Below are 18,943 nucleotides of genomic sequence, written 5' to 3'. Positions count from 1 at the left end.
ACAGATGCACCATAGATAGCATTCTTTCTGGTTGTATCACGGCTTGGTATGGCTCCTGCCTTGTCCAAGACTGCAAAAAATTACAAAGGGTTGTGAATGAAGCCCAGCCCATTATGCAAACAAGCCTCGCATCCATTGATTCTGTCTATACTTCCCACTGCCTCGGAAAAGCAGCCAGTATAATCAAGGACGCCACGCAGCCCGGACATACTCTCTTCCACCTTCTTCTGTCAGGAAAAAGATACAAAAGTCTGAGGACAAGTACCAACCGACTCAAGAACAGCTTCTTCCCTGCTGCCATCAGACTTTTTAATGGACCTACCTTGTATTAAGCTGATCTTTCTCTACACCCTAGCTACGACTATAACACTACATTCTGCATGATCTCCTTTCCTTTTCTATGTACGGTATTCTTTGTATAGCGCGCAAGAAACAATACAATGGGGCAGCACGGTGGCACAGTGGTTAGCACTGCTGCCTCACAGCGCTAGGGACCTGGGTTCCCTGGTTAGGTGCATCGGCCATGTTAATTCTCCCCCAGTGTACCCGAATAGGCACCAGAGTGTGGCGACTAGGGGATTTTCACAGTAACTACATTACAGTGTGAATGGAAACCTACTTGTGACGAATAAATAAATAAACTTTTACTTTACTTTATACTTTTCACTGTATCCCAACACATGTGACAATAATAAATCAAACAAAATCTAGAAGGAGTCATACTAAGCCTTCTCTCCTGGTCATCTGATTCTTTCATCACTGCTTGAGGATAAGTTTGGTTCCTCCACCTCCCTAGTCATTAATTCCTCACGCCTTTGCTGCATGAGGTTGTGTAGGGAGCAGCAGACTACAGTGATCCTGGAGACTCTCTGGCCTTTAGTGCAATGCTTCACCTGAGCAGTCCAAGAAGAACATCATCTTTAAGTGTCCAAAAATCTGTTCTAGTATTTCCTTTGTCAAACCAGGGGAAGCATTGAACTTGCCCTCAGCTGATCTTTGTGGGTTCCACACTAGTGTTACGAACTAGGAGGCCTAGGCATACAGGGCATCCGTGACCTCCTTCACACACTTGTGGACGGTTGATTGTGAAATACCACAAAGAACTCCACTGACAATCTGGAAGGACCTGGTGGCGTAAAAGTTTAAGGTGGCCGTCACTTTCACAGCCGCCAGAATTGGGTGCCCCCTTGTGCCCCAAGGTGCCAGGTCCTGCAACAAATGGCACAGGTGTTGCACTGTCTCCCTTTGGAGCTGGAGCCATCGGCAGCATGTGATGTCCGACAGTTGCTCAAAGGACACTCGCGTGTGGAACTGCCGGGGTCTCTGCTCTCTCCCAGGTTGATAGGGTTGTTAAGAAGGCATACGGAGTGTTAGCTTTTATTGGTAGAGGGATTGAGTTTCGGAGCCAGGAGGTCATGTTGCAGCTGTACAAAACTCTGGTGCGGCCGCATTTGGAGTATTGCGTACAGTTCTGGTCACCGCATTATAGGAAGGATGTGGATGCATTGGAAAGGGTGCAGAGGAGATTTACTAGGATGTTGCCTGGTATGGTGGGAAGGTCTTATGAGGAAATGCTGAGGGACTTGAGGTTGTTTTCGTTAGAGAGAAGAAGGTTAAGAGGTGACTTAATAGAGGCATACAAGATGATTAGATAGGGTGGATAGTGAGAGCCTTTTTCCTCGGATGGTGAAAGCTAGCACGAGGGGACATAGCTTTAAATTGAGGGGTGATAGATATAGGACAGATGTCAGAGGTACGTTCTTCACTCAGAGAGTGGTAAGGACGTGGAATGCCCTGCCTGCAGCAGTAGTTGGCGGCACGGTAGCACAGTGGTTAGCACTGCTGCTTCACAGCTCCAGGGTCCCGGGTTCGATTCCCGGCTCGGGTCACTGTCTGTGTGGAGTTTGCACATTCTCCTCGTGTCTGCGTGGGTTTCCTCCGGGTGCTGCGGTTTCCTCCCACAGTCCAAAGATGTGCGGGTTAGGTTGATTGGCCAGGTTAAAAAAATTGCCCCTGAGATGCATAGGTTAGAGGGATTAGTGGGTAAAAATATGTGGGGGTAGGGCCTGGGTGGAATTGTGGCCAGTACAGACTCGATGGGCCGAATGGCCTCCTTCTGCACTGTAGGGTTTCTATGATTCTATGATTCTAGTAGTGGACTCGCCAACATTAAGGGCATTTAAATGGTCATTGGATAAACATATGGATGATATTGGAATAGTGTAGGTTAGATGGGCTTTAGATTGGTTTCACTGATCGGCACAACATCGAGGGCCGAAGGGCCTGTACTGCGCTGTAATGTTCTATGTTCTATCAGTGCACATCATGCACATCTGTGCCAGACACCCTGGCAGCACGCATACAGCTTTATATTGACGAGATCAGATGTCCCAGAGATCTTTGAGGAGGATCCCAGGGTGCAGGGATGGCTCATGGAGGACATGGGGAACCTGCTTTGTACTTGACTGATGATGCCTGTGCAGAGGCCTGAGACTGAGGCAGAGACCCGATATAATGAGGCCCATGTTGCCACTGATCAATAGTGGAGCAGTGCATAGGGTTCCTCAGAAATGCGGTTCAGGTGCCTGGCCAGCTCTGGCGGGGCCTTCCAATATAGCCGCCTGATATCATCTCGCATTGCGGTGATGTGCTGTGCCCTGCACGACCTTGCACAGCAGCGAGGAGACCTTTTGGAGGAGGAGGACATGGAGGGCGACGCTAGACGTTGCTGGGGAGGAGGTTGCCCAGCAGGAAGAGGAAGAGGAGGACAACGATGACGACCAACATCATCCAGGAGCTGGAGGGCTGGAGGCAGCAAGAGTCAGGCATGCTGGGCCCACATCTGGATGGTGAGTAAGGGAGCACGAAACACTCATGCAGGGCCTTGGGCGGGTGGGGTGGAAGGGGGGAGGGAATCTCTCCTGGGTTCTGGGGATGCTATGGCAGACGTTGGAAGTCACTGCCAATGCATACCATCCACCAGTGAATGATTTGAGCGCCTTAGGTTTCACAGTAGCAATGCACTGTGGGCCTTCCTCACTGACGTGTAGGGACCCTCCGGTGATCGTCAAAGGAAGTACATTCCTGTTGGCGGCTAATCAGAGACAAATTAGTCACAGGTGTGGGATGAAATAACATTTATTGGTGCAATAAAAGCGCCTTCAAAATAAGTGCGAATATAAAAACATGTGAAAGTGAGACTTTAAACTGCCTAAATATTCTAACTAGTGTTTGCCTTCACCTGTGCTATCTTAGTGCCGCTACATCTTTTTAACTTTACGTGGCCTACCACTACATCTCAGTGTTTCTCCAGGATATACATCGGAGGTTGAGGTGGCGAGCTGCCTACCACGCCCCATGGCCTGTGATGCCCTTGGGGATTGTCCTCGAGAGAGCCTGGACCTTGAGGGCCCTGGCCGGCTTCCAGGTATCACGGATGCAGATATGTCCTGGATACTGCTCTGGAGATGCCCCAGTATCACGAAGGGGGGAGTCTGCAGTTGTCGCCACTGCTGCAGTCTCCAGGGTGGAAGGCCCCGACATGGGCATGAGCCCTTCTTCTTCCCTCGGGGATTCCTGTGGGCCAACTGGGCCACTCCATGGGATGGCAGTGCTTCTGCAGTGAGCTCCAGAAGCTCCAGCATCATCTGGCCCTGCCAGTCCTGGAGGACCACCTGTGTTCTTGCTATGGTGGGCAAGCCCAATGGCCCTCTGAGACTGAGCCACGCTCTGCAGCCCCTCAGCATGTCCTCTGTGAGTGGGCCACATTCTCAAGAACTGCTGCCATAGCCCGCTGTATCTCAGCACTGTCCCGTTGGGTCACCTAAAAGCTTTTGAGCCTCTCAGCCCTGGGCTGCAGAATCTCAATAAGCCTGTTGAGGCCCTCAGCTATGCCCCGCTGTGACTCAGCCGTGACCCGCTGTGACTCAGCCGTGGCCCGCTGGGACCCTGCCACGCGTAGTGAGGATTTCCTGCCCCAAGCTTTCCAACGCGGACACCACCCTTGCGATGTTGGCCTGGGCACCACACAAGACAGGCACTAGTTAGTCTGCCTGAAGGCTTTGGAACTCCACCCAAGAGCCTCACAGTTGGTCCAGTGTTGCTGTCAACCCCTCTTGCATCTCCAGCAGCTGAGGGAGAAGTGATCGCAGAGGCCCAGCATGTAGCCTGGAGCTAGCTAAGTCTTCGCCTCCGGCAGGCCCACCATGTACGAGGCCTCGGACATTCCTTCCTCCACTCTATGTACTACAGCAGATGTGTTGTGCTCACCAGAGAGTGACCCAGATGCCTTGCAACTAACTTGAACCACCAATGTGAGAGTCTCTCGGATGGTGAACTGCGAGTTGGAAGCTGACGGAAAACTGGTGCCGGCCTCAGAGGTCTCATCATCAGCTTCCTCCGAGGAGTCTTCAAAGCTGTCAGGGGGAGGATGAGTGGGGGCGGGGGTGGGGGGGTTGCGTGATACTCTTGGGGGCTCTTTCTGTCCCCACAGGATACGAATGTCCATAATCACCGTGAGAGGGCAAAGACAGAAAGGGCCATGTAAAATCCAATGGCACAAGTCCTGGAGGGTATCGGGGGTGGCTCTCAGAGGGCAAGAGTTGTGATACTCCTGTGGGGAGGGAGGTGCTTGGGGGTCAGGAGCTGGAAGCATGCAGGGTGCTGGGGGTGGAGGGATCTGGGGTTCTTAAGAGGGAAGATGCTAGATGAGGTTAACATCACACTTGCTGCCTCGATTAGGTCATTCAGTTTCTTGCGGCACTGCTTTCCGGTTCCCCTGGCCAGTGCCCTGGCACTCACGCATGCTGCCACTGCCTCCCAGGCTGCATTTCCGTCCCTTCCCCTGGGGCGGCATCTTGCTGAAAGGCAATAGACTGTCCCGCCTTGCCTCCAGCAACCTGGCAAGATCTCCTTCAGAAAGTCTGGGAGCTGTCTTCCTCGAGGCCATTTCTTTCTGCACTGCCTACCTGTCTGTCCACCCTTGGGGCTTTTGTGGACTTCTCCCATGTTGGGGCAGATCAGCTGCAGGCAGTTTGGGCAAGTTACGTGCCCGTTAGAGCATTCCAGAGAGTTTAATGCAGTTTGCCTTGTTACCATGGAGGGGAAGCCAAGTCAGCACTTGCAGGTGCGCTGATGTGGGGGATGGGGAAAATGTGCCTCTGTGATGATTGGTGGCAAGGGACAGAGAGAGTTGTGTCACTCAGCAATCAAGGGAAGGGGGGTAATGATGGGGCCATGTGTAAGGAGGTCCCGGGGAGGATAGAGGATCAGTAATGTTGGAGGGGGGGGGGGGGGTTCCTGAAGTCTGTGGGATGGAGGGGGAGCTGGCCCGTACGGGGGGGAGGCGGTTCTTTCAGGAGAGCTGCTGTATTTAAGCTTTTTCTGCACATGCACAGTTTGTGGCTCTGAGCTGCAGGCTGTCTGTTAAGCCCTGTCCACTGCCTCTAGAGGCGAGAAATGGTCGAGACCATTTTTTCAATGGCTAAGTGCATAAGATTGGGAGTGAAAACTCGCCCGTAAAACAGATCAGGGACTCTCCCATTTTCATGCTAGCTGGACACTAAACAAAACTCGTAAAATTCTGCCCAAAATTCCTGCATGTTAATATATGGAACACAAGTAGAAAAAATAGCAATTGTCAATGAGAGTATTATTATGGGATAGATCTCTTAATTTATTTATTGTGCCTGAAGCTTGAAACGAAAAAAAAGTGAGTTAAGTTGTTACTCACTGAAAAGTAAATAATAAACATCACACCATATCACACACTCCCCACCATCTCCTAATGGGTTCTTTTGGGATTGTTCATTTTTAAAATTTAATTTTCAGTAAACATTTGATGTTTAGATGTGGTAACAAATTATAAAAACAGACATTCGTATGAAAATATTTTATTTTGTTCCCTTGAAGCACAACAATGTATTACCGACTTGTTTCATTACTGACTGTTTCTTTATGCACCAGTGTATTTGGAGGAGATTAAGCTGCATGCGAAATAGAAAGACATTTCGATTTACCTGACATGTCTATGGATGGTGATATTATTCTCGGTGGACAGTTCCACATTCATACCAATGTCATTATTCAAGATTTGGCCTTTCAATCTCAACCAAGAATCTGAGGATGTGAAAAGTAAGCAATAACATACGGATCACTTGTCGCTTATTGAACATGCCTTTTCTTTTACAGACTATCCCAGTTAAAGTTGATAGTTTTTGTCTCTTATTAAATATGCCATTTTTATACAGAATATCCCAGTTAAGGTTGATAGCTTTACATTAGTTTCTTGAAAGGATATCTAATGGTCAGTACAATGTAGGCTACTACACAAATGAACAAGGTGAAATCTTTAAAATTTCTATTCTGAATGATTGTTAACAGGCATCATTTTGTATTAAAATTCTCCTGACTTAATGGACTAATTGGATTCAATACTGATGTATCATTAATTCTAACATTTGAAGTTGTTCGATGCAACAATAAATGATAAAATGCGTACAGGAATTCAGAAGAAGTGGTCACTTTCTTTCTAGAAATGTATGTTATATTAGGTTTATTTCCAAGAATCTCAACTTGTATTTTGTACTCACATTTCCTGCTCAGTCATTTGATTTTAGATAATTAGATTACAGTTAAAATTATTTTTGAAAACTGCACACAAATTGCATCTGATCAACTTTGTAGTTTCAATTTCAGAGCATTTCGCTGTGCACAAACATTGATCTTTGCAATGGAGCTACAAGATTTAGGACTCCTGTGGGAAACATCCCGTGTCTTTGGGAACAGCCATCTCTCTTGTTAATGATCAGGAGGAAATAATACCAAGTTGTAGATGTACTGGCAGTGATGTGCCTGTGATAATTGGAAACCCTTGCTCAACACAGTGCACAAATTAGCACCATTTCAGATTCCAGTGGTAAAAGTTTACAGAAATAAACTTCGCAGATAAAAGATTCAAAGTAACAGTTAATTTTATTTCTCCACATGCTCTTTATGTAGCAATATTTCTATTTAAAATGATTTTCTTAATGCATTTGTAGTAGATTTAAATTCACACACACCTGGCATGGGGCAGTGTTTTACCATTTTCTCAAAAAATATTTGCATTTAGAAATCATTTCCTTCTAGTGATAGAGATACAATAAGTGTGACTGTAAAGGTCTTTACTAGCTTCTTGGTTTTCACTTCTATTAATTTAATCCATTCACACCTATTTCATTTTTAAGTATTTATGTGATGAAGAATCTAATCCACATTTGGTACTCTGTGGCTGAGATTTTTCACTTGTCCTTGGAGGGTAAGAACAAGAGGGGGAGAGGGGGGGAGGGGGGGGGCATGCTTTGAAAATATCACTCCTGGCTCGTATATGAGTGTTCCTGTGTCTCTTAAACATGTTGAAATTTTCTAAGTGAAGATTGGGAACTTGCTTACCTCCAATTATAGGCCTGTTAGCGGGCTGAGGATAGTGAGATGATGATTTTTCAGTTCCTAAATTGCTAGAGATGAACTGTCTGGGGTACATTAGTCGGTATAGTATTTACAGATGTTGTGTTCAAGGTGGGCAGATATTAACAGATTTTTTTAATGATGGTAACTTTTGAGAATTGAGGATCTTGTTCCAGATCAGGCACAATATCTTTTAGTAAGTGGTTTTTGTCATTTCTGTGCATGTTGTGACTGCCAGCGCTCCAAAATACTGCCGTCCTGTCTTCTGCAAAGCAGCAGTTGGCCTCATCACGGCTGCCATTTGCCTTTACTGCTCATGCTGTGCAGGCAGCTGCTGCCTCTTGAAGACACTTCAAGCCACTGAGCTAACACCCACCCAGATTAGGGCATTTACATTTAACAATAGCATTGCACAAGTGATGCAGATTCAGCACAAAGTCGGGCCCAGGAATTTATCCAAACATCGGGTTGACTCCAAATTGAAAATCAAGACCTGTATCTCTCGATTACCTGCTACAATACTGTTTGAAGGTATGCATTGTTTATTTTCATCAGGATACTTGAGTTTATTGTTGAAACATCAATAAAAAAGGAAATAACAAACTTCCAAACAATGAACAACTATCGATAATATAAAATAAGGGTTAGCCATGGGTCTCTATTGGGATCATAACAGTATCGATAGAGAAAAATAGTAATGCAATGATGCCTCAGACTTTCCTGCATATATTAATTATGGGATTGACGTTCTTTTACATGATGTGAGCAAACCAAGCACAGCACTTTAATTACTCTAATTGTGGATATTTTGAATGTTGCAGATTTAGTTGAATGCACAAAATGTCCCTCAAGTTACTGGTCCAATGAGGCCTGGCAAATCAGTTGCTGCAAGAGAAAAGGACAGGAGAGAGAGGTGATGTTCTTCCCTTTACATCCCTCTTCCAGCAGGACCTCCAGTGCTGCATCCAAGAACCTGTGCATCTTCACCCTCAGTTCGTGAGCTGCACTGTGTTGCTGTGTCTGAGCTGGAGTACTCTACACCATCAATGAAAGTAAATGCGAGGAGCCCACTTACACTGCTCCACAAAAATGGTGATCACCTCCAGGCAAGTTGAAGCTATGATAATCAGCAATGAGGACCAAAATTGTGTTCTAATTCCAGACTTTCAAACAGGCATGTCTTGTTAGCACAGCACCCACTTAAAGCCTGTTTTCACCTTATGACAAAAACAAACCCCTATATCTCTTGGTTACTTCTGTACATGGTCTACAATGGATGTAACTTTTGCATTATTACTTTTGAGTGAGATTGAATTGAATATCTATGCATTAAAATAAGTACAGTGGAACCCTGATTTTACGCGCCCCGATTTAGCGCAAAATCGGATATGACGCGATGAATCATTGGACCCTTTTTTTTGCTCTTTCCGGTTTAGTGATTTAGCACGACCCCGATAACATTCGCGATAACATTTTATGGACCCCAACAACGGGGCTGCACTGTATTACAAAATCCTCAATCATTCCTAAGTGAATTGACATCCTTGTCAATTAGAACACAATAATACTAAAGCTTTGTAACTTCATTTCTTTACATAAATTATGCTTGAGGCATAACACTACATCATCGTGTTAGCGGGATTATTCCCTGCATTATTATTGTTTAATTTATTACACAATGATACTTTAAATACCTGTTAACCTTTTCTAATATTTGTGCACATTGCAAATAATTGTGCTGAATAATAATGTTGCATGTAAATTAATGAAGATAAATTTGATAATGCATCTTTGTATAATAAACTAGTATTTCCTGACTCATGGAATCAATTTGTTTATGTATATTAGGGTCTCCTTTTCATCAGCTTTGTTTTCATTACCACAACAAAAATATGTTTTATTAGCAATAAATGTTTTAAAGAATATTAATATAGAAAAATATTGCCAGTGTGTCTTTCTTTACTTGCCTCGTATGTCTTACTGCTGTTTTGTTTAAAAATATAATAGTTGTGCACTATAATGTATCAAATAATGTAGTATTATATTGTACCACAGTCAGTAGAATGAATTATTGCTTTTTCCTGTCATGCTTGGGCTCTATTCAAGAACATTTCACAGAAAAAGATGGAGTTCAACATCATTCCCATATATGTCAATCAAAAGCTATAATTTGAAGAGTAAATCAGTAGGAGCAGAGAACACCAAAATAAACCATAGCTTTCAATCAATATATAAAAATGAAAAGGCTAATACACTCGATTACTTCTCTCAAATTTCTTCCTGATTCCTAATGGAATCAGTTACAAGTGAGTGTACCTGCTCCCCGAGAAAGTGAGCAGCTGTTAGGTACACGATTGCTATCTCCAATTTAGGAAAATTACAGGCTGTAATAGGGTTGAGAGTATAGGTATGTTACAATTCCTACAATAACCTGGCTGCTTAAGAGACAAATGGTTCTTTGACTTTTGGAATCTTACTTATGTAAACTTGTAGATATACTAGCTTGTGAAATTAAAATCTGGTCTGTCTGATGGCTATGTGGATCTTCCTTTAAATTAAACTTGACATCTTCAACTTGGTTACCGATATGTACAGGCTTACAATGTGAAAATTTCCACAATTCAGCCAAAGAGCTTATATGTGGCTGACATGAAAAAATAGAAAGAAGAAGCTCTTCTAAGATAGAGGTTAAAACATATTGTTTGGCCAGAATAGAGGGAATTTTACATATTGCCCATCTTTCTACCAGCTTGAGTGAACTCAATAATGGCAATGAATGGCCAAATAGAAACACATTCATTTCATAGCATCTTTCGCCTTGATTAGTGCAAAAATCCAACAAAAGAGATCTTTAATTTCTGAAGATGCTGGTTCATGCTGGGGTCAAGAGTTCATTCTGGAATCTTTCTGGCTCCAATTTTGTTTTAAATGCACATTCTAATGTTTTGAGTATCAATGTAATGGATCCTATCCTACATGAGATCAGAACTTAGTGCAGCATTTGCTGGTGACTGGTTCCTGTTTCGCTTATTCTTCTGCAATGAAGCAGCAGAGGACAATTTACCCTTTATTTGGATCTCCGAGAAACTTTTTTCTCTTCGGGTTTCAATGGTATTCATCTTAGCAATAAGCAGAATTCACAATGCAGAGAAGCTTCATCACTTTTCAGACCTGTTTTACAAGCTCTGTGTGGTCTTCATGGAGAGGCACCATTTACATTTTTATTTCAGATTTTCAGCGTCTGCTTTCGTATTGGTGTTCCTTCCAGGAATGCCCATCCTGTTCTTCTTTCCAAATCGATTCTATTTGTCTCTTTTACCTTGTTAATGTGTTCCTTTTCTGGTGTTTGACTACAAAAACTCACTTTCGCAGGCATATATTTTTCCTCAGCAGCAGCTTCCAGCTCCAACATATTCCACATGGATTCCTGCTGAAATTTCACCCTTCATGATTTGGGTCTGCCCAGGATTACAGATATCTCTAAGATGTTCTGCATTCCTTGAACCACTGGTCTTCTGCAGCATCATGAGCACTATACTTAATGACATACACCACTGCATGCACACTTTCAACCTCTCTCTTCAGCAGTACCAACTCAAGCATCTCAAACCTGTGCTGGCCTTCAGTTATATTCCATTCTCCAATTTAACAAAGAATTTTCTTTTGTCCTTTCAGGTCTCAAGCATAACAAGCTTCAACAACTCTTAGATACCAATACCCTCTAGCTCCTTCTACCCTCATCGCTTTCCTCTGATCCAAGCTGTGTTTTTATGATTCCATTTGACCTTTCCCTCTTGGAGTCAAAATATCAGACATCAGCCAAGGCCTCAGCTCCATTCCCTTCTGCCCACTTCAATAAACTGAGCTCAGCATGATACCGACCTCTAATTCCATTGCTTTCGCCTCCACACTCACTTCTTCAGCCCCACAAGGTGGTCAAATTCTCCAACCTTCAGAATTTTTGTTCCACCTGGATCACTCCCTCTGGTATGTAACCCCCTCTGCATCTTTTCATGAGGAACTGCTGGCATTACTCACAATTTTTCTATTCCATTCACTTACTCATATATCTCCCTCTAAATATGAAGAGCTCTTTTCTCTCAGATCCAATCCTAATAATGCCATTGAACCTACTGAAAAGGGTATGTTGTTATTTGGCAGTTGACCGCTATCTTTTGAAGCCAAATCTCTTGACACCTCCTCTTATCTTTCCCTGGACCATGATCTCACCACCCAAGCCTTTGTTTCTCATATTATCATCTGCCCTGGAGAACTTCCATCCATGGCTTCCAACTTCATAATGTCCCAACGCAGCATTGCCCATTTCTACCTCCTTTTCCAAGGTCCACAAACAGCATTGCGCTTGTAAACCCATCGTTTTAGTCTGTTTTTGCCCCATGGAACTGATTTCTTCTTACTTCAATTCTATTATTTTCTCCCCTTGTCCAGTATTTTCCTTCCTAAATCCAGTGGTATAAACAGTTCCAAGCTAGATGGTGAAATTTGAATCTAGATGTAAATCCTTTTCCTAAGAGTTTATGTACAGAATACAGCTTTACATATGTCTGCTATGTATACCTACTAATCCAATGCCGCAGCAGTCTCTGTAAGTGTTCTGTAAGTGTTACACACCATTAACATCCAGTACTCTTCCAATGGCCTCCTCCAGGCCCTAATTGTTTCCTTTTTGTCATGGACATCCAATTTCTCTATACTTGCAAATTGAACCACGATGGCCTAAGGGCCGAAAAAAACAAAAAATGCTGATAAATCTCAGCAGGTCTGATAGCATCTGTGGAGAGGGAAGAGAGTTAACGTTTTGAGTCTGGATGACCCTTCCTCCAACATGCTGCCACCAGGAAGCACATCTTCTCTTCCGTTTTCAGCATTCCAAAAGATCCATTCCCTTGAAGAAACCCTGGACCACTCTTTAATCACTCCCAAAAACCTCAATTTCCCATGAAACCATTCCACACAAGGACAGGAGGTACAATACCTGCATTTTTACATCCTCCCTTACCACCATTCAGGGACCCAAACATTCCTTCCAGGTGAATCAATGGGAATTTAGAAGAATGACAGGTGATCACATTGAAACACATAGGATTCTTAAGGGGCCTGACAGGCTAACTCCCTTCATGGGAGAGTCTAGGATCAGGGGACACAGTCTCAGAATAAAGGGGTGCCAATTTAAGACTGAGATGAGGAGGAATTTCTTCTCTCAGAGGGTTGAGAGTATTTGGAACTCCTTGCTATTGAAAGCTGTGGGGAAGAGTCTTTGTGTATATTTAAGGCTGAGGTAGATAGATTTTTGATCAGTAAGGGAACTGAGGGTTATGGGGAGAGGGTGGGAAAATGGTGGCGAGGAATATCGGGTCAGCCATGATCATATTGAATGGCGGAGCAAGCTTGAGGGGCTGAACGGTCTACTCCTATTCTTATTTATTATGGTCTTAAATGCAGCAATGATGATGCTGGTGTCTGGTTCAATATCTGTAAGATATGATTCCGTGAATATTACTATGTCAGGCTTATGCTTGACTTATCTGTGAAACAGCTCTCCCAATTTTGGCACAAACTGCCAGATGTGAGGAAGGAGGACTTTGAAGGATCAACAGGATTGGGTTTGCCGTTGTCATATCTAGTGTCTATGTCAATGCTGGATGGTTTGTCCAGTTTCATTCCTTTGTATTGATGTTTTAGCAGTTGGATACAACTGAGTGGCTTTCTCAGCCATTAGGAGGCATTTAATAGTCAACCATAGTACTGGCGGTCTGGAGTCACGTGGGCCAGACCAGGTATTGTCATCTAGGCAACTAAGCCAATCAATCCCCCAAGGAGTTGGAGTTGTGGCAATGTGCACTTTTACATTCATATTGTAGCCTTGAGTTTTGGATTGTGATGATAATGGCTCCATCTACACTTCCAACTGCCTCGGGAAAGCAGCCAACATAATTAAGGACGTCATGCAGCCTGGCAATACTCTCTTCAACCTTCTTCCATTGGGAAAAAGATACAAACGTTTGAAAACACATACCAACAGATTCAAGAACAGCTTCTTCCCCGCTGTCATCAGACTTTTGAATGGTCCTATCATATATTGAACTGATTTTTCCCTTCACCCTACCTGAAACTGCAACACCATGGGCCCGATTTTACCAAAATTTCGCGCCCGAAATCATGGTAAAGTTGGGCGTCGGGCCTAAAACGCGGTCCAGACCTGACCCAAGGCCAATCGCACCTTTATCAACGGTCGATCCAGGCGCCGGTCCGGCGCGCGCCCGAATTGGCCAGCGGGCCGATTTAAATGCATTTGCACGCATTTAAATCGGCATGATGAAGCCCGCACCCAACTTACCCAAGGATTTCCACTTTACGAGGCTCCGATCCGATCGGTGGCCGCACATTTGCCGTGTTGCTGAATTCAGTCCAATAGGGCTTCAACTCAGCAACTGAACCGCTGAATCGCCCCCAACCACCCTTCGCGGACCGCCCCCGTGAACCACCCCAGCAGCCTAGCCCCCCCCCCCCCCCCCGATCGGACCACCCTGGGACACAGGTCCCGTCAGTAGCCCCCCCCCCCCAGGATCGGACCCCGGGGGGGGGGGGGGGGGGGGTAGGGGGGGGAGGGATGTGACATATCTTCCGAGGGCGGGGGGGAATGTGACGTCTCTTCCCTGAGGGGGGGGGGGGGTAGGGGGGGGATGTGACATCTCTTCCCTGAGGGGGGGGGGGGGAATGTGACATCTCTTCCCTGAGGAGGGGGTGGTGGGGGGGGGGGGGGGGTGTGACGTCTCTGCCCCTGGGGGGGCGGAGACGTCACAACCCCCCCACCCCCCACCCCCAGGGAAGAGACATCACACGCCCCCCCCCCCACCTACCCCCTCAGGGAAGAGACGTCAGATCCCCCCCCATCCCCCCCCCCCCAGGGAAGAGACGTAACATCCCCCCTACCCGCCCCCCCCAGGGAAGAGACATCACATCCCCCCCTGCCCCCCCCCCAGGGAAGAGACATCACATTCCCCCCTCCCCCCCTCCCCTCAGGGAAGAGACGTCAGATTCCGCCCCCCCCCCCCTACCGCTCCCCTCAGGGAAGAGATGTCAGATCCCCCCCCTACCCACCCCCCCAGGGAAGAGACGTCACATTCCACCCACCCCCAGGGAAAGTCAAAGGCAGCGCAGACACCCGGCACTTAGAGCCGATTTGGTAAAATTGGCCCCCATATTTTGCACCCTATCCTTTCCTTCTCCATGTACTCTATGAATGGTATGTTTTGCCTGTATAGCACAAGAAACAATACTTTTCACTGTATCCCAGTACATGTGACAATATTAAATCAAATTTCTTTCCATCACATTGCTCACCAGGGATCTCTCCCACTCCAGCTGCTGCTGCATGTTAGAAGGATTTACAATTTGTTAATCAACCTGGTACCTTCCTTGATCGTCAACTCCTGGATTGGGCCTTGAATCTGAACCTTCTGGGTCAGAGGCAGGAATGCTACCTACAGCGCCACAAGACCTTCCACTCTTTCTTGGGGCAACAGATAATAAATAATTCAAGAGACCTCTACTGAGGAAGGCCCAATTATAAATGACTCAAGAACAATCTACAATTTACAGGCACAGAGCTGGAGGGTGCCATCAAAAACAGCATCAATTTCCTTACTATCCTTCTTTCATGGCGAGGGAGTACCCATTCTTAAAATTACAAAGCCAATGCTCAGAATAGATGGGCAAACCCAGAGCCATTCCTTGCTTGCTCCAAAAGACAATTTCAAACTCCATTGAATCCAATTCAAGGTTCCCGCAAGGGAGACAAACAAGATCCAGGGAGACAAACAAGATCCAAGCTGTCAAGATTCGGCATCTTGGGCGTGATCTGACATTTGATCTTAGCCAAAAGGCCTCTCTATCCTTTGGCATTGGATTCAGTCTGTCTTATTTATTGAAACATAAAAACTAGAAGCAGGAGTAGGCCATTCGGCCCTTCGAGGCTGCTCCGCCATTCATTTTGATCATGGTTGATCATTGAACTCAATATCCTGATTCCCCTTTCCCCCCCATATCCCTTGAGACTTTTAGCCCCAAGTGTTATATCTAATTTCTTCTTGACATCAGACATTTTTGTGGTAGTGAATTCCACATACTCACCACCCTCTGGATAAAGAAATTTCTCCTCACCTTAGTTCCTCACCCCTTATCCTCAAACTATTAACCCCTAGTCATAGAAATCATAAAAACCCGAGAGTGCAGAAGGATGCCATTCAGCCCATTGAGTCTACACCAACAACAATCCCACCTTGGCTCTATCCCCATAACCCTACATATTTATCCCACTGATCCCTTTAACCTACGCATCCCGGGACACTAAGGGGCAATTTGGCATAGTCAATGCACCTAACCCACACATCTTTGGACTGTGGGAGGAAACCAGAGCACCCAGAGGAAACCCACGCAGACACAGGTAGAATGTGCAAACTCCACACAGTGACCCAAGTCAGGAATCGAACCCAGGTCCCTGGAGCTGTGAGGCAGCAGTGCTAGCCACTGTGCCACCCTAATCCATCCAGCATCGACATAGACACCTAGTTATTTAGTGATAGATGAGAAAGTTAACTCCCCGTCTGTGACTGTGTTGTACATGTTCCTTGGGACTAAAGCAGCCCTTTTGATCGTCAGGCAATGGGGCTGAATTAGAGCAAATAATCTCCCAGTGAGGATTTGGAGCCAGTGGCACTCTCCAGTGGCGCATGCCCAGTGCCGGTGTTTCTGTTGGCGAGCCTGGCAGTTCGTGGGGGGGTTTCCATGGTAACCAGAGGCTGGGCCTAGCGGCGGCAACCGCCTCTGGCCGCGCTTCTGTCACCACATACACCAAACTGTGATTTCTGTGTGAGCGAGTGTGGATGCGGGCTGTGTTGGGGTAGGAACTGCATTTGAAACCAAATTATTTTCAGTTCACCTTGCAGCATTTTAATCCCCGAAACTCGGAGCGAAGACCGCTGCGTCCTGCCCCTGTTAAAACTAGCTTTCGATCTCAGCACATTGCAGGATAAGGTTGGTCACTGGGTGAGCAGACTAGAATGGAATGGTGTCCTGCCGTTTGTCTGCATTCCCTGTTCCCCACTCTACTGTCCCGGTTTTAGTCTTGTAGCTATTCCTCAGCTGCAAAACCATTAAAATACTATTAAACTGTTTTTTTTCTGTTCCAATACTAATGTCGATGTTTTGAGGCCCCAGTTAAGTACAATGTCCCAGAGTGACGGTGTCCAGTGAAAAGTAACGATAGCATTCAGCCACTTCTATGTCTTGCTGCCGGGTGTGGAATCTCCCTATAGAATGAATTGGTGGTGCTTCGTGTCACGGACCGATAACCCGATTAATGTGATATTGCTGATGATTACTGTGTGAATTTTAAATAGGAAACTGGTCAATTACCTGCTCTATTACTGTCCACATTTCAACATTGCTCTGTTTTCACTGGGATCTGTTTCGATGCCCCCGGCTAATTTACAATTTACATTCGCAAAGAAAAAGGATTTTTAAAAATATAATTGAATGGAAGACCTAATTCTAAATCTTCACATTATAAAGATATAATGCAGATATTTTATAGTTTGAGCTCTGGTTCGATCATACATTCCATTATGCTCTATCTACATTTACTTGTAAAACACTTTGCCTACATCAATGAGAAATTACACTGGGGGAGAATTATAACCATGTGTCTTGAATGTAAATACGGAAAATTGTAACTTAAGTAAGTTTAAACATGTGCAATGCAAGGGAATAAATTAGAAGAAAATTCAAATCAGAAAGTGCTGTCTCATTTCTCAAGGGCCATTCAGTCACATAAGGCTGTTTTGCCATTCAGTTGTATTGTGACTGATTTGGACCGCCGTTCCATTTACCCACTTTTGTTCCACATCCTTTGACATTTTTACTTCAGATTTCCACCCCTTTGGCATGATGAAGTTCTTGCTGATTTCACATTTCGTAAGATTTATAATTATGTATTGTTGTTTGCATCTTCATGATGACCCAAAGCGCTTCACAGCTAATGAATTACTTTTAAACTGCAGTCACTGTTGTTTGTAAGCAGTTATTGCAGCCAGTTTGTGCACAGTAAGGTCCTTGAAAGATAAACAAAAACTGAAAATGCTGGAAAATTTCAGCAGGTTTGACAGCATCTGTGGAGAGAGAATAGAGACAATGTTTCGAGTCAACATGGCCCTTTGTCAGAGCTCTACTAAGGGTCATCCTGACTCAAAATATTGGCTCTATCCTCTCTCCACAGATGCTGTCAAACCTGCTGAGATTTTCCAGCATTTTCAGTTTTTGTTTCAGATTCCAGCATCCACAGTATTTTGCTTTTATCTAAATGACCAGGCGATCTGTTTTGATAGTGTTGGTTGATGGATAAATATTGACCAAAAATGTAGTGAATTCCCCTGCTCTTCTTTGAATAATGCAATGGGATTGTTTTAATCCTTATTGGAGAAAAATCAGAGGGAACCTTGGTTTAATGTCATATCTGAGAGACTGTGTTGACTATGTGGCACTTCTTCAATATTGCACTGAAATTGCAACCTAGATTTATTTGCTTAATTCTTGGATTATGACTTGAATCTACAAGCTTCTGCCTCAGAGGCAAAAATGCAACCATCATGTCTTACCTGACAAAAAATGCTTATAGAACCATCGAATAGAATCTCAACAGTGCAGAGGAGGCCACTCGGCCCATTGAGTCTGCACCAACTCTCCAAAAGAGCATCTTACCCAGGCTCATCATTCCACATTATCCCCGTAACCCCACACATTTACCACCTAGCCTACACATCTTTGAACTGTGGGAGGAAACCAGAGCACCGGAGGAAAACCACGCAAACACGGATATGTTAAATATTTTCCATAAGCCTCCTGTGGTTGGCTAGTCCCATTGATGAGTAAAGTGTCTTCTGTAATTTACAAAATTGACTGAATAATAGGAAGCAGAGAATAATGATCAATGCATATTTTTCGGGCTGGAAGAATGTTTGTTGTTGTGTTCCCCAGTGCTTAGTATTCAGACCCATGTTTTTCCTGTTATATATTAATAATCTATATCTTGATGTGACAGTTTCAAAGTTTGCGGTTGACTCAAAACTTGCAAGTATTGTAATGTGTGAAGAGGACAGTGTAGAACTTCAAAAAGAGATAGACTGGTTGGTGGAGTGGGCAAATAGATGGCAGATGAAGTTCAATGTGGAGAATTGTGAGGTGATGCATTTTGGTAGGAAGAACATGGACAGACAACATTAAATAAGGGGTAAATTCTTAAAAGCGAGCAGGAGCAGGTGGACCATAGTGTATATGTGCATAGATCAATGTTGGCAGGACAAATGGTTAGAGTAGTTAATAAAGCATATAGTATTCTGGACTTTATTAATAGGGGCATCAAGCACAAGAGCAAGGAGGTTATGCTGAACTCGTATAACACACTAGTTAGACCTCGGCT

Source organism: Mustelus asterias, chromosome 3 (genome assembly GCF_964213995.1).
Source record: "Mustelus asterias chromosome 3, sMusAst1.hap1.1, whole genome shotgun sequence".
NCBI lineage: Eukaryota > Metazoa > Chordata > Chondrichthyes > Carcharhiniformes > Triakidae > Mustelus > Mustelus asterias.
Note: the sequence above shows the minus strand (reverse complement) of the source record.